This window comes from Vigna umbellata, chromosome 5, assembly GCF_029865625.1.
Source record: "Vigna umbellata cultivar VRB3 chromosome 5, Vumbellata_1.0, whole genome shotgun sequence".
Lineage (NCBI taxonomy): Eukaryota > Viridiplantae > Streptophyta > Magnoliopsida > Fabales > Fabaceae > Vigna > Vigna umbellata.
Window position 1 is genome coordinate 44,503,225 of NC_142169.1, and position 15,448 is coordinate 44,518,672.

Here is a 15,448-nt window from a genome sequence, read left to right on the forward strand (position 1 = left end):
TATTCCTCAAAGGGGTGGAAAAGTGAGTGTCTGCTTCGTCTCAGCCAAAGATACAAACCCTAGGAACACCTAAAGCTTATATATTATTCGTAAAATTACAGAAAATTAGGCCCAAGCCCAAAACAGTGCCGCTAAGCGGTAAACTACCGCTCAGCAGTAAGTGCGTGAGTTGATTCTTCCCCCTCAGCGGCATTTTCACCCCTCAGCGGATCCAACGTGAGTTCCTGAGTGTCGCTCAACGGTAAACTGCCACTGAGTAGTAGTTGCGACTTCTCCTTTTGCACTTTTTTATGTCTTTTCTGATTCCATCTCTATCCTTCTTCCCTTCTTTCACCAAATTCAGCTTAAAACCTGCATAAAACACTGAAATCAAGCATAAACCTGTCCAGCTCTCTCATTTCTAAAAATATGACCAAAAGCATGATTTCAAGCTAGTGAGGAAATATTCATTGAGCACATGAACATCCATGTTTAGTTGATTGATCATTCATGAAAAATAGCATTTGTTGGATAGTAAGTGACTTTGTGAACGCCAAAGCATGTGCATGTCTTGATTGAAATCTTTGTCATGAGTTTGATTGAAGTCTTTACTTATCTTGAAAAGAAGATTTTTGAATGAGTGAACCATTATAAGGATTGGTAGAAGATTGAGTTACATCTTGTTTGCTTGAGGACAAGCAAAGTTCTAAGTTTGGGGTTGTGATAACAGTTGAAAAACTGTTCTTTTCATGCTTAAAATTGATACTAAAAGCAACCTTTAACACTTAGAAACTAGCTTGAAATCATACTTTTGGTTATATTTTTAGAAATAAGAGAGCTAGACAAGTTTATGCTTGATTTCAGTGTTTTATGCAGGTTTTAAGGTGAATTTGGTGAAAGAAGTGAAGAAGGATAGAGATGGAATCAGAAAAGACATAAAAAAATGCAAAAGGAGAAGCCGTAATTACTGCTGAGCGGCAGTTTACCGCTGAGCGGCACTCAGAAACCCACGTTGGCTCCGCTGAGGGGTGAAAAGGCCGCTGAGGGGAGGAAAACAACTCACGCACTTACCGCTGAGTGGTAGTTTACCGCTGAGCGGCACTATTTTTGGCTTGGGCCTAATTTTGTGTAATTTTAGAATAGTATATAAGCTTTAGGACGTCCTAGGGTTTGTATCTTTGGCTGGAAGGAAGCAAAAACACACTTTTCACCCCTTGAGGGTAGATTGGGAGATCGTGACAGCTCTCCTCTTCTCTTTCTAGGGTTTTTCTATCTCTTTCATTCTTTCATTATTGTTCATCTACTCTCACCATGAATATGGCGAACTAAACCTTGAATTGTTGTTGGGGAATTAATGTAGTCTTGTGAAACTCTCATATATGGAATTTGTTTTAACATCTTATTTTAAGACTTATGCTTTCTTTCATCATTAGTTAGGATTTTTCCTCTTTGCTTAACGCTTGCTTTGTTTAACTCATTCATTGCCATGATTATTGATTTTGTCGATATGGGAAACGTACGGGGAAATCTAGATCCGGGGAATTTCTCCCAATAGCATATTGGTTGCCTTTAAGCTTCTGCACTTCAGAATTAATTACTAGGAATGCTAGGAATTGTATAAACTCGTAATTAAGGATAGGCCTTCTTGCAAGGTGTTTTAGAGAGTGACATTAGCAATAGATGAAAAGAATGATGAATTCCTAAAAGTATATGAGAGTGGATAAGATGAAATTGATAACCCCAACAACATACTCATCCATCTAATTCATTAAAGTGTTTGTATTCCTGTTTGCCATTGATCAAAGTCATGCATACATGTTTAATTACTGTCTTTTGCATTTAAAACCTACAATCAATTGTTCACAAGTCTCAAATAATTAACAAATCATATAACTAACTAGACCGTGAGTCCTTTGGGAGAACGATACTTGGTCTTACCGAGTTTTATTACTTGATACGATTCGGTCACACTAGCCGAGGGTTAAACAAGTTTTTGGCGCCATTTTTTGGTGTTCATAAATTTGTCATCAAGTTTTTGGCGCCGTTGCCGGGGAACACTTGTGTTTGAGTGAAACACATTACCTAGTGAGGAAATATTCATTGAGCACATGAACATCTATGTTTAGTTGATTGATCATTCATGAAAAATAGAATTTGTTCGATATTAAGTGACTTTGTGAACACCAAAGCATGTGCATGTCTTGGTTGAAATCTTTGTCATGAGTTTGATTGAAGTCTTTACTTATCTTGAAAAGAAGATTTTTGAATGAGTGAACCATTATAAGGATTGGTAGAAGATTGAGTTACATCTTGTTTGCTTGAGGACAAGCAAAGTTCTAAGTTTGGGGTTGTGATAACAGTTGAAAAACGGTTATTTTCATGCTTAAAATTGATACTAAAAGCAACCTTTAACACTTAGAAACTAGCTTGAAATCATACTTTTGATTATATTTTTAGAAATAAGAGAGCTAGATAGGTTTATGCTTGATTTCAGTGTTTTATGCAGGTTTTAAGGTCAATTTGGTGAAAGAAGTGAAGAAGGATAGAGATGGAATCAGAAAAGACATAAAAAAATGCAAAAGGAGAAGTCGTAATTATCGCTCAGCGGCAGTTTACCGTTGAGTGGCACTCAGAAACCCACGTTGGCTCCGCTGAGGGGTGAAAAGGCCGCTGAGGGGAGGAAAACAACTCACGCACTTACCGCTGAGCGGTAGTTTACCGCTGAGCAGCACTAATTTGGGCTTGGGCCTAATTTTCTGTAATTTTAGAATAGTATATAAGCTTTAGGACGTCCTAGGGTTTGTATATTTGGCAGAGACGAAGCAAACACTCTCTTTTTCAACCCTTGAAGGAAGATCTTGGATGCTCAGGCTACGTCCTCATCTTTCTAGGGTTCTATCTTTCATTCTTTCATTATTGTTCATCTAGTTTCACCATGAATATGGTGAACTAAACCTTGTATTGTTGTTGGGGAATCAATGTAGTCTTGTGAAAGTCTCATATATGGAATTTGTGTTTTAACGTCTTATATTAAGATATATGCTTTCTTTCATCTTTTGTTAGGGTTTTTCCTCTTTGCTTATTGCTTGCTTTGTTTAACTCATTCATTGCCATGATTATTGATTTTGTCGATACGGGAACGTACGGGGAAATCTAGATCCGGGGAATTTCTCCCAATAGCATATTGGTTGCCTTTAAGCTCCTGCACTTTAGAACTAATTACTAGGAATGCTAGGAATTGTATGAACTCGTAATTAAGGATAGGCCTTCTTATAAGGTGATTTAGAGAGTGACATTAGCATTGATGAAAAGAATGATGAATTCCTAAAGTATATGAGAGTGAACAAGATGAAATTGATAACCCCAACAACATACTCATCCATTTAATTCATTAAAGTGTTTGTTTTCCTCTTGTCCATTGATCAAATACATGCATACATATTTAATTACTGTATCTTGCATTTAAACCTACAATCAATTTGTTCTTAAGTCTTATATAATCAACCAATCATATAGCTAAACTAGGCCGTGAGTCCTTTGGGAGAACGATACTTGGTCTTACCGAGTTTATTACTTGATACGATTTGGTCACACTTGTCGAGGGTTAAACAAGTTTTTGGCGCCGTTTTTCGGTGTTGATAAATTTGTCATCAAGTTTTTGGCGCCGTTTTTTGGTGTTCATAAATTTGTCATCAAGTTTTTGGTGCAGTTCATTTGTGTGATTATTGATTATCTTTGACTTATTTTTGAATTTCTGTTTTTTATTTTTTTTCTATTTTTATTTTATTTTATTTTATTTTATTTTATTTTTATTTTATTCTATTTTTATTTTCTGTTTTTATTTTATCTTCTTATCTCTGATCTTATATCTTCTTTTATATCTTTTTGTGCTAACCAATTTTTCTAGGGATTTGTTTTGTTGTGTATGCAGGAAGCAATCCGAAATTTTCAGTTCCATATTCACTCATACAGATCCATACAAAACAAGGTCACTCTAAACACAAACTTGTTCATCAAACAACAGAATATTACAGATCTCAACACATGTATTGTCATACAACCCATAGAAAAGGATCTAGCTCCCCTTACCTGGGTTTCTCCAAGCACAACTATTGAAACTGCCCTAGCAGTACCCTTGACAGCACAAGAACTCAACCTGCCCCGATTGGAAAGAAGAAGACGTTTGGTAGAAATGAAGCCCTCTACTCCGCGGATGCTTGGGTAGCACCAAAATCGAATTCCTACGGTTCAAGGTGCTGGGAATTTAGAGAGAAGTCAGAGGAAGAAGAAGAAGCTTTCTAGAGAGAGGAACACTTTTAAGAAAATGAATTCAGCTTCTTTTTCTAAAAGTTTATATTGCCTTATTTATAACTATATTTGATTATTGTGGAGATCCAAAAATATTTGAGAATATCATTTCTAGATTAAAATAGGATTTAGCAAACATTATCTTTTGATATTTATTGATATAGTTAAATAAGTTAATTATTTAACAATGTGAAATAAAAATTTAAAGAAACTAAATTTTCTTAAAAATATCAATTTTATTGAAATTATTATTAGAGAGATGAAATTACTTTATTTTTTAAAAAAATTAAGACGGGATAAAATGAAAATAAAAAATATAAGAATTAAATTAAGATTTTTCATACGACACTTGTCATAATAGTGACATGCGATTGTTACTCCCACATTACACTATCTCTGTCAAAATGCTCACTTGACACTTGACAATTTTTTTAAAAATACAGAAAAAGAAGTAAAATCAAAAATAAAAAAAATTGAAAAAAAACCACAAATTGACACATGACATGACTTAATGTAATATATTATTAATTCAAATGACCAAATTGCATCAACTTTGGAACAAATACAAGAACCAAAGTTAACATTTTAACTTAATTCTATCAATGAAGATAATTTACAAAACAAATAAAGTATTAAATAAAAATATTTATTACATAATTAAATGTGAATATTAAACATTAAATTATTCATTAAACCAATGAGAAAGGTAATAAATTCAATTATCAGTTAGAGAAATATACTTGTGAAACCCATTAATACTGCTTAGAATGAGCAGGTTGATGCCATTACTTGATGTTATAAAAGCTGAGACATGGTGTGCTAATTTTCACCAAACCCTTCTGAAAAAGTTCAATTCATATTCTAGCTACCGCAATGATTTCAATTGCTTCCAAAGAAGAAAATGCAAAAGAAAAGTCAAATCTCTCTCTTTACACAGACAAAACTTGGCCATCTCATTATCATCTCCAGCTATTTCAAAACTTTTGGTGTCCATCAATTCATGTTGAAGCACTAGAAAATTTTCAAAAGCACTTTCAAGCAAAAGAAAGTGATGTTATTGTTGCTAGCTTCCCAAAATCTGGTACTATATGGTTAAAAGCTCTTACTTTTGCCATTGTCAACCACCAACGTTTCTCCTCTTTGGAGAATCATCCATTGCTCACTTCTAATCCTCATGAGCTTGTTCCTTTCCTTGAATCTGTCTTTGGTGGTAATATTCAAGACCACCAAATTCAGCTCCTAGACAGTAAACCTGACCCAAGAATTTTTGGTACTCATACTCCGTTTCCTTCCTTACCAGAGTCAATTAAGGAGTCTAATTGCAAGATAATTTATATTTGCAGAAACCCGTATGACAATTTTGTTTCTGCATGGGTTTATTTTAATAAAATAAAACCTGAGTCCTTACCTGCAATACCAATGGATGAAGCTTTTGAGTTGTATTGCAAAGGAATACTTGATTATGGTCCATGGTGGAGTCATATGTTAGGCTATTGGAAGGAGAGTATTGCCAAACCAAACAAGGTTTTATTCGTAAAATATGATGATCTTACTGAGGATGCTAATTTTCATGTCAAAAGAATTGCAGATTTTTTTGGTTGTTCTTTCACAGAGGAAGAGGAGAATAATGGAATTGTTGAAAATATAATCCAATTATGCAGCTTTAAGAAGATGAAAGACTTGGAAGTGAACAAATCTGGAAAAGTAGGCATAGCTGCTGTTGATAAAAAGAACTTTTTCAGAAAGGGAGAAACAGGAGATTGGGTTAATCACTTTTCCCCTTCTATGATAGAAAAATTGTCCAAAATAGTTGAAGAAAAACTTCAAGGATCTGGTTTGTCATTCAAAAATTGTCCTTAGTATGTGTTTGTGTCACATCATTTTTCGTTTCCTTTTATTAAATAAAGGGTACCATTAGTTGCATGTGGGTACCTAGTTGTTATGTGCAAGATTGATGTATCCTTTACCCCTTGTGGTAATATTAGGATGAATCAAATGTTTTATCTGCTTATTTTTGTTCTATGGTAAATTTCTGTTCATATTTAGCTAACTTTTGTAGTTAAGAAAAAATAATATTATATTCATATTAAGATGGATATATATAATGAATAGAATATGATTATTTGAAGAAAATCCTTAAATAATAAATAAATCTAAAGATTAAACATATTTAGTTATTATATTAATTCAAGTATTATTTTATAAATCAAAAATTAAAAATATCTATAATACTTTTTATGATTAAAAAATTTATAATTGATTTATGGATTAGAATAAATTGGTCTCTAATATTAATTATGAAACAACATTAAATAAATATTAATATGTCATTTAATTGAAATATTAAAGTTGAACAATAACCTGGCGTATAAATATCAGACCCAAAGTGGGCCTCACCTTGAGTAGAGAATATAATTCAACAATTAGAGGTTAGTTATTCAATTATAGAATCACAATTTGGGTGTTCTCTATTTCATTTTGCTATGCAGTAGTTTTAGTTTTGTACTGTACTTTTCATGTGATGAATCTGAACTATAAAACAGCTTTGATTTGTTTTACATATATTACCAAAATAATGACTTAAGCAATTAAAAGTTAAAAAACATATACAAACTTAAGAGTTAGATCAAAGTTAAGTTTTTGTAAATAAAATTATAACAACAAATTCTAATTAGATTTAAACTTTGATTTATTATAGTTAACAGGAGTGTATTTTTAACATAAGCCTGAAGCTAATATTAAACTTTTCTTATATAAGTCACTATTCTAAACAAAGTAAAATTTCACGTGACATTGTTCATTAAAGTAAATAATATTTTTATAATATAATTTATTAGTTCAAGATATAATTATCAAACTATTATAATATTAAAGTTTAAGACAAATGTGTGCAAAAAATGTCGTAGTTTTGTACTAGTGTTCTATTTTAGAATGAAAACAATAACAGCTTTTGGAAGTTCCACTCTAGACATACTGAAAAAATTATTGCACATTGAACTATATTTAATTTTATATGTTAAAAAATAATCTAATTGACTATTGTGATGGGACATTGTTATTCTCTCTCCTATTTTATTTGCTTATTTTTGTTCTATGATAAATTTTTGTTCATATTTTGCAAACTTTTGTAGTTAAGAAAAAATAATATTATGTTCATTTTGAATAAAGAGGTATCATTAGTTGCATGTCGATACCTTAGTTGTTACTATACCGTATGGATTGTACGACCATACGGTTATCTCGCATTGACCGGACAAACTGCGTTGGAAATTACGAAATAGTTTAACATTTATAGGACGTCGCTTAACCAAGCGGCAAAGCCGGCCGGAGGAAAGTAAAGACGTCCAGTCATAGTCAGAAGACAGATTTGGCTACAAGGATTAAGGTAAATGATAATCAAGGGTATTAGGCTTATATTGGGCCACGATTAAGGCTTTGCTAATCTTAAGACCATACCGAAAACTATAAATACAGGTCAAAGGTAAATGGTTCGCATTTATTACACATATATTACTATTACATTGATATACCGTACGGACAGTCGACTGACTTAAGCATCAGAGAACTTTTGGCAGGTACACCTCCGCACTAGTAAAAAAACTATTTTTTGACGCGCCTATACACGTCGATTTTATAGAAAGCAAGGCATATAAAAATGCAGTGGCATTTCTATAATAATAGCAAACTTATATGCCTTAATTCTTTGGCAACCGATGCATAAAATGTATATTTCCTTGGTTATACCGACAACCGAAGCATAATTACCTGCAAAATCCACTAGAAGCCAAACTTTTCATCTGACACCTTTTCTGGAAGGGATCTACTGCCTCGGTTCAGAGGGGAACCGAAGCATAAAACCTTGCATATCCCTCTGCAACCACGAATATACCCTGACCTAATTCAAAAGGGGACCTAATTTAGATATTGTATTTTTGTGGTGATCTTTTATTGCTTTTTGAACGCGGACATTCTCCTTAGTTGATTGGCTTTCACTCTCCCAGGTTCCTATTCTTAAAATTTTCCTTTTAATATCAACATGTAATTATTTGTTTGCTTGAATATATTGCATGTTGCATATGTAATTATTTGTTTGCTTGAATATATTGCTGTTGTGAATTAGCCAGTTTCCCATTTGAGATTCAATACAAAAATTATTTACTATCTTCAAATTTTTTTGAACAAAGGTACTATTTACAAAATGAATAGAGAGGAGATGATAATAATAATTTACAGGTATTGAATCTTGAATTGTCTGGTTGGATAGTTTAAGAAAATTAATAACTTTTTCATAGTTTATCTTTTAAGACACCAATGCTCCTCATTGGTAACAATCTCCCCCTTTTTGATGATGATAAAAATTTCTTATTTAAAAGCATTTTTGAATATCTGCACAAACTTTAAACTTACAAACAGGTTAGCAGTAACTGCACTAGAAGAGTTTCTCCCCCGTTTTTATCATAAGCAAAAAGTAAGTATGCTCCACCTCAAAATGTTCTCCCCCTTAATAAAATAATGTATGCACTAAATGAGAACATGAAAATATTCTATTTATTTTGGGAAAATGTCATTACAGCAAAAGAAAATACAACCCAAGTAGTAAACTAATTGAAAACATGCAAACAAGCAACCTAATCTAGAAATCTAGAGTAGGTGGTCTTTCTGGAGGATGAAGATTGAGGCGATTTTCAATGTTGCTAAGACGAGTGTCAAAATCAACAAACTTCCCAATCACATATTCCTCATGAGTTTGCTGCATTTTAATGAGTTCATCAAATGTGCTTGATGAGCTAAACTCATGTCCTCCAATTGCTTGGACAAATTTGCAAAGTAATCTTCCATTGAGAGAGAGGAGGATGAAGGCATGTTAGAAGGTCCAGCTTTAGATGGAGCAGCAACTCCTACTGGTTCTGCCATATGAGCATCCATTTCATCATCTTCATCATCCTGATGATCATGATCCTTGTGAATGATCACGCGCCCACGAGCGACAAAACCCATACTACGAAATGTTGTCTCCCCAATTTCAATACCAATTGCTTGGATGGCTTGGGTGAGCTCTCCTTCTATACAAACTCCTTTGTATTCAATAATCCTAGAGATGAGAAGAGCGTAGGAAAGATGATAGACATGATACTTTTTGGCTTTTAGCATAGTATTGGAGATGACTGCACGCCAATTGATATGGATATTATTTAAGATCCCATAAAGAAGAAGAAGATCCTGCTCAGAACATTGAGCATGATTGGTAGCATGGGGGCACATAAGCCACACTATCAGATAATGAATTAAGCGTTCTTCTACCTTGAAACCACCCACCAGTAATTGACGGCGATGTGTTTGCTGTTGAGGATGTCGCAGAAATGCTTGAAAGGCTAGCAAGCGATTGAAGTCCGAGACCCCAAGGTGAACTTTGACAACATCATCCCAAATGGTGAGTTGTGCCACGTTAGTCAATATGTCGTCATCCAAAATAATTGGGACCCCCTTCACCTTGGTTGTAACGATGGCATAGAACACTCTGATGAAATCAGGATATATACACCCCTTTTGTTCTACTAGATGAGTGAGTCCTTGAGCTCCAAATAAATCAGGGAATTGGAATCCATAGAATCAGTAGAAATCCAACCTGATGAATTTAATTGCCATGAGCCTACGTTCCTGCCAAAAGTTGGCAAAAGTTGCCTATTTTTCTTGATTGGAAATCCAGCCTTCAATGGATGCAGGACGAGCATCTCGTGAACGAGATGAAGAAGCACCAACAGTCCTCCTACGGGGTCTTCTTGAATCAACCATGGCAGGATGAGAACGATGGGATGTCTGAAGAGTGATGGGAAGAAAAGAGGAAATCTGGTGCAGATCTTAGTTGAGAAGAGTTTTGGGTGCAAAGGAGTGATTGTTACTCGATTATAAGGGGTTATTTATTGGAAGAATTGAAAAACTAGTCGTTTATGGTTGTTTATATCCATTTTAGAACGTTGTAACGACTCTATTTTTGAAACTGCACGCGCAATAATCTATTATTATAAGTGATAATCGATTATTGTAAGGGATAATCGATTATCTCTTCAAAAGATAATTCCAGAAACCTAAGGACAATCAATTATTGATGGTAATCGATTATCCGTTCATGACTACCCAGATGTGAAGAACGTTTTGGAATAATCGATTATGCCTCGTAATAATTGATTATATGCGAACCGAAACCTTTTCCAGATGCTCAAAATAATCAATTATATCCCTGTGATAATCGATTAAATACGCTGGGTGTTCAAAAAACATAAAAAATCATGAATCTTAACATTAAGACATATCTATTACTCCTAACTCTCTTTTAAGATCATAGAACCTATCCTTAGGTAATTCCTTGGTGAAAATGTCTCCTAATTAATGTAATGTATCTATGTACTCTATTGTGCAATCACCCTTTTGGATATGATCTCTTAAGAAGTGATGTCTTATCTCTATGTGTTTAGTTCTAGAGTACATTATGGGGTTCTTGGTTAGATTTATAGCACTAGTGTTGTCACATTTCAGAGGATTGTGATCAAGGAAGATTTCAAAATCCTCCAATTGTTGTTTCATCCACAAGATTTGGGCACAACAGTTTCCTGCAACTATATATTCAGCTTCCGTGGTAGACAAGGCTACACACGCTTGTTTCTTTGAGTGCCAAGACGCTAAAGAACAGCCCAGAAAATGACAAGTACCACTAGTACTTTTCCTATCTATTTTACAACTCCATAATCTGCATCAGAATAACCAACTAAGCTAGGCAATGCATCAGAAGGATACCAAAGTCCAAAAGAGATAGTTCATTTAAGGTATTTCAAGATTCTCTTAACAATAGTTAAATGAGATTCCTAAGGATTTGCTTGGTACCTAGCACACACACACACACACTTTGCATAATATCTGGTATACTAGTAGTAAGATACAATAGAGATCCTATCATTGATGGACAAATTTATGAACACCAAAATATGATGTCACAAACTTGTTTTTCAATCGGCAAGTGTAACCGAATCGTTCAAGTAATAAACCTGGTAAGACCAAGTATCGTTCTTCCGAAAGGACTCACGGCCTAGTTTAGTTGTGTGGTTTCTTGATTAGCTAAGACTTAAAGACGAAATATTTGGATTTTATATGCAAAAGACGAAAATTAAATATGTATGCATGAAGTTTTGATCAATGGCAAAAAGCAAAAGATAAACACTTTCAATGAAATTTATGTATGAATATGTTGTTGGGGGTCAATTTCATCTTATCCACTCTCATATATTTTAGGAATTCAACATTCAAATTCATCATTGTTAATGCCACTCTCTAAAGTACCTTTCAAGAAGGCTTCTCCCTAATCACGAGTTCATACAATTCCTAGCATTCCTAATGATCAGTTCATAAGTGCAGGAGCTTAACGACAACCAATATCATATTGGGAGAAATTCCCCGGATCTAGACTTCCCCGTACGCGCCCGTATCGACAAAACCAATAATCATGCATCGAATGAGTTAAACAATGCAAGCATTAAACAAAGAGGAAAAACCCTAACTAATGATGAAAGAAAGCATAAGTCTTAATTAAAAGATGTAAAAACAGATTTCATATATGAGAGCTTCAAAAGATTACATTGATTCCCCAACAAACATACAGAGTTTAGTTCACCATATTCATGGTGAACCTAGATGAATTACAATGAAAGAATGAAAGATAAAACCCTAAAAAGGTGAAGAGGAAGCCTCAGCATCCAAGATCCTCCTTCAAAAGGGTGGAAGAGAGAGTGTTTGCTTCGTTCCAGCCAAAGATACAAACCCTAGGAAACCCTAAAGCTTATATATTATTCGTAAATTACAGAAGATTAGGTCCAAGCCCATTAAAGTGCCGCTCAGCGGTAAGTGCGTGTCACGTTTCTTCCCCTCAGCGGCCATTTTGCCCCTCAGCGGTCCTCCCGTGAGCTCCTGAGTGCCGCTCAGCGGTAAATTGCCGCTCAGCGGTGACTTCGGCTTCTCCTTTTGCACTTTTTGATGTCTTTTCTGATTCCATATCTCTCCTTCTTCACTTCTTTCACCAAATTCACCTTAAAACCTGCACAAAAACACTGAAATCAAGCATAAACCTGTCCAGCTCTCTTATTTCTGAAAATATCAATAAAAACATGATTTCAAGCTAGTTTCTAAGTATAAAGGTTGCTTTTAGTATCAATTTTAAGTATGAAAATAACAGTTTTTCAACTGTTATCAATCATCCCTCTAAAAAACGTTTGATTAACTTCTTCTCCAGATTCATCCTTATCTAAGTAACAAGAAGTCACCATAAGAGTGTTGGCTTCTTTAGAAGTATCCATTCCAAATTTCTTAAGTACTTCTCTACAGTATTTTGTAATGTTTCCATCTTCATCAAACTTATTTCTGAACACCCATTTTGTGCCAATGATTTGATAGTCTTCTTTTCTAGAAATAAGTTCCCAAACGTCATTCCTTATAAATTGGTTTAGTTCTTCTTGCATAGCAATGCACCACTTATCATCTTGAAGAGCTTCTTTTATGTTCTTGGGTTCTATTTGAGACACAAAAGCTACTGTTAGACAAAAATTATTTAGATTACGTCTAGTAGTTACCCCTTTTGAAATGTCTCCTATGATGTTGTCCAAGGAGAGGCCACGTGGTTGTTTATAGCTCTTAGGATCCACTTCTTGATTTTGAGTTTGTCTATGATTATTTTCGTTTAAGTACATCTCTTCAAGAGCCTCCCTTAGGTAATCCTCATCTCCTGCAATAGGTTTGTTCGACTCAAGAGGGTTTACCTCAAGGTCCACAATTTCATCAAAGACAACATTTGACTCCTCAATTATTAAAGTTCTTCTATTAAATACTCTGTATGCTTTGCTAGTTAATGAATAACCTAAGAAGATAGCTTCATTAGATTTAGCATCAAATTTCCTAGATTATCTTTATCGTTATTCAATACAAAGCATTTGCATCCAAAGATTCTTAAATGATACACATTTAGTTTTCTACCTTTAAACAATTCATAGGGAGTTAACTTAAGAATGGGTCTAATAAGCATCTTGTTCAGCACATAACAAGCAGTACTAACTACATCAGCCATAACATATTTAGGTACATTAGATTCATTTAAAAGAGTCCTAGCTAATTCTTTTAATGATCTATTTTTCCTCTCAACAACCTCATTTTGTTGGGGAGTTCTAGGAGTAGAAAATATATGAGTTATTCCATACTCATCACCAAACTTCAAAAAAATCATTTTGAAATTTAACTCTGTGATCACTTCTTAAAGTTTTGATTTTCAGGTCCTTTTCATTTTGAACATGTTTTGCAAAAGTTTTGAATGCTTTAAAAGCTTCACTTTTCAAAGTTAAAAAGAAAGTCCAAGTAAAACGTGTATAATCATTAACAATCACAAGAACATAATAGTTTCCACCAAAACTCTTAATTCTAGATGGACCAAACAAGTCTATATGCAAAAGTTCTAGAGGATTTGATTTAGAAATCATGCTTTTAGATGAAAAAGAGGATTTGGTTTGTTTGCCTTTTTGACAAGAAGAACATAATTTGTATTTTTCAAATTTTAGTTTAGGCAAACCAATCACAAGATCTTTAGAAATTAGTTTATTTAGATGTTGCATATGAATGTGTGCAGCTCTTTTATGCCATAACCAATGATTTTCCTCTTTTGCAACTAAACATGTTATACTATGACTAGATACACTTTCAATATCAATGAAATAAATATTATTATGCTTAACACCTTGTCGAGCAACATCAGAAGAATTGTTAAAATAAACAGTACATTTATCTCTTTCAAATGTTACCTTAAGACCTTTGTCGCATAACTGAATTATGCTTAGGAGGTTGTGTTTGAGATCTTCAATACATCTTTTATGGTTAACGTGTTTCCTCCTCCAATGTCTCCGGTTCCAATAATTCTTCGTTTGTTGTTATCACCATATGTCACAAATCCTTGCTTCTTCTTCTCAAAGGAGATGAGCCTTTTCTTGTCACCAGTCATGTGTCTTGAACAACCACTGTCAAGATACCACAATGACTTCTTTGACTTTGTAGGTTCCTATAAAACAAGTTAAGCAAGAATTTAGGTCCCCAATCCCATTATGGGTCCTTGGGATTAGTTCATGCAAGCAAGCATCATTTTACAGTTTTCACCCATGCATATTTTCCATTTGGAATTCCAAAATGTTTAATGTTGCATTTGTTTGATGTATGACCATGCTTCATGCAATAAAAACAACAAACATCATGCACCTTATTTTTCACAAAAGTCCCTTTTTCAACCCAAAATCTACGAGTTCTCTTAACTTTAGACTTTTTATGATGATGCATGTTCTTACTACTATTATTGCTTCTTTTAAATATAGTTTTACCATGAGTTAGGCTTGGATGCCTTTGCAAGTAGATTTTCAAGAATGTCAATATCAAACATATGACTCTTACAAGATAAACATTCAACAGGATTAAAATTAGATACTCTTTTTTCTATGTTGCAAATTTTATTTTTGAAAATTACTTCTTCGTCTAAAGCTTTCTCATATTTAATTTGCAAATCCTTAAAATCATTTTTCAAATTTTTATGAGCAACATCCAGTTTCTCATATTCATTTAACAATTCAAGAAAGGCCTTTTTTAAATCAAATTCATCACTTGACTCAAAACTAGAATCACTTACTTCACTTCCTGCATCATCAGAGACAACCATTAAACATAATTTTTCTTCTTCATCTGATTCACTTGAGTTTGAAGAACTAGAAGCATTTTCTTCCCAAGCAATGTAAGCCTTCTTCTTCTTGGGAAATTTCCTTTATTTCTTTTCTTCACTTTTCTTGTTCTTAGGACAATCAGTCTTCACATGTCATCTTTCTCTACATCCATAGCACTTCACGCTTGATGGAGAACCTTGATTCTCTTTTCTTTCTCCACGGTATTTATCCTTTCCTTTTGCTCTCATGAACTTGGCAAACTTCTTTATCACGAGGCTCATGTTTTCCTCATCATCAGAGTCATTATCATCATTTCTTTTTGAACTTTTTCCCTTAGAATTTTCATATTTGAAGGCAAAAGTCTTCTTCCTTCCTTGATCCTCTTCCGCAGTCAATCTATTCAATTCATGCTCGTGATCACGAAGCTTTCC

The 15,448-nt window shown here is 33.9% G+C and overlaps 1 pseudogene; it reads left to right on the top strand.

Moving 5' to 3' along the window:
- Nucleotides 1-5,110: 5,110 nt before the first annotated feature.
- On the top strand, nt 5,111-6,298 carry LOC124822231 (cytosolic sulfotransferase 15 pseudogene; annotated as a pseudogene).
- Nucleotides 6,299-15,448: the final 9,150 nt, after the last annotated feature.